Source organism: Octopus bimaculoides, chromosome 7 (genome assembly GCF_046866305.1).
Source record: "Octopus bimaculoides isolate indiv1 chromosome 7, ASM4686630v1, whole genome shotgun sequence".
Taxonomy (NCBI): Eukaryota; Metazoa; Mollusca; class Cephalopoda; order Octopoda; family Octopodidae; genus Octopus; species Octopus bimaculoides.
Window position 1 is genome coordinate 15,174,551 of NC_142934.1, and position 2,407 is coordinate 15,176,957.

Sequence of the window (2,407 nt, forward strand, 5' to 3'; positions counted from 1 at the left end):
ACACACACATATATATATATATATGTGATATGCTTTGTGTGTACCATTGTGTTTATCTAAATGCATTTCTATGCATCATCGCTCAAAATGTATAACAGTTTATCTCTATACCCATCAATCTAAAGAGAGATAAAAAGTTAGTGACACATACACACACAAACACACACACACACACGTAGCTTTAAGAGCTACGATGTCTAACAGTTGGTGCCACAACATCATGTTCCCTAGTTTTCTTGGCTGGAAACTGTTGAGCATACTGATAAATTACTGGAAATTTCGTCACTAACAACATTGGAAAATTTATATACGATTAACTTCTATATTCAAGGATTATATACACGTATATATATATCGTTGCTATTATGTTAAACTGTCGTATGTCTAAACTGCGTTTTTTTTTATCAATATTTATTTTTGCTTGCAATAGCTGGTTCTTTTGGTCAAAATATCGTAGCTCCAGCTGCTTCAGATACCAAGATATCAAAAATTGTCAATGCGTTTCACAGCGGTTTTGCTATGGAATGGTGAAACTATTTTTTCGCTTTCTGAAAAAGCAACGTTTTGGATTTACGACACTTTTGCATAATAGTATATATATATATATATATATATATATATATATATATATATATATATATATATATATGTATGTATGTATATGTTCTCCCTGTGCTTGTGAAATCTTGTATCCCGGCTGTAAGGCCTTATTTCCATATACGCCAGCTTAATTTTATTCGTCCTTAGTCGAAAGACATCTGTTGTTGTGTCCCGTTATTATTCCTACTGTATTTGTGTAACATTGTTCGTTTTTTCTGTCCTTGTTTTTTGTATACATTCGCTGCTTTCTTCCAAGGAACCTAATGCTCTTAGCTTAGTTTTTCCTTGGGGCTGGCCAGATTGGAGCAATATCGAGAATAACCAGCCGAAATTGCAAGGATAATCTGGATCTCGACTGAAGAGAGAAAACTCCGAATGACCTCTCTGTGTTTTCTTTGTATCGTCTATCTGGATGCTTTGTCTCTTGTATCACCTAATTGTCTGGATGTTTTGTGTTCTTGTCCCCTTCTGTATTATTTATATATATATATATAGACATACAGAGAGAGAGAGAGAGATTATTAAATTTGTGCCACAGGAAGGGAAAAAGTGTTCTGTCTGAAACGTCACATTTCTCCCCCTTTCATATACTAATATTACCCATTTTTCTTCATTGAACTATTTTTTATAAACTCTTACCTGTTTGTGACTCGTTGCTCTGTACCTTGGACATGTGTCTTCAACAGGGACAGTAACAGTATTGACGGAAAATATACAGAAGACCAGCAGATGGATTATGCTCTGTGGTGGGAGGAGCGTTAATAGAATCAATCCACATCTTGATATAATGTCTCTACTTGGATCTTGAATGCACCTTTTAATGGAATTCAGTCTATTGAAAACTTTTCGACCGGTTGTCTAATGTATGTCTTCGTCCTTTCCACCACTAGTTTCAGAGGCATTACAAATAGATCATCAACACTGCTTTTCTCTCTCAACGAAACGATAAAATGAATTAAAAACAAGTGTTTCTAGAAATTGAATGTTTTATTTGGAAAATCACTTGTAAAAGATCGACCCAATAATAATGTGAAGGGAAACGAAAGCCATTGTATTGAATGCTAAGATAATGCAAAGCGACAATGATAAAACTCACGCCTGAAAAAGGCTGATTATAGCGGTGCATGCTGGGGAAAACAGGTATTGATTTATCGAAGATCAGCCCTATAAACTGTTACTTTGCTGTTTGTGAGTAATTGTTAAATCGTAACAATGATCACGTTTGATAATGCAGATATACGTTAGTATCAGGAGTTTCTATTGGCGTGAGGATATCTGTATGTATGTGTACGAAAACGAGTTACGGTTATATGTGTGTGTGTGAGTGTGTGTGAATGCGCGTGTGTGAGTGTGTGTGAATGCGCGTGTGTGTGTGTATGTGTATGTGTGTGTGTGTGCCTATAAATGCGTATTGTGTTTATTTCAAAGTGCATACGCAATTGCACGAAATACATATGCGTTTGCGTAATCTACGTGAAGAATAGATATTTACTATTATGCAAATACGTGTTTTTGTATGAATTTGTAGACAGACAGACAGACAGACAGGCAGACAGACAGACAGAAAGACAGACAGAAAGACAGACAGACAGACAGATAGATAGATAGATAGATAGATAGATAGATAGATAGATAGATAGATAGATAGAAATATATCCCTCTGTGACACATTTTAAGTGCCTTAAAGTAGTCGCATATATATTATAATGTAAACTAAAAATAATATGTATACCTATATTATACATTTGTGTGTGTGTGTATATATATATATATATATATGTGTGTGTGTATATATATATATATATAT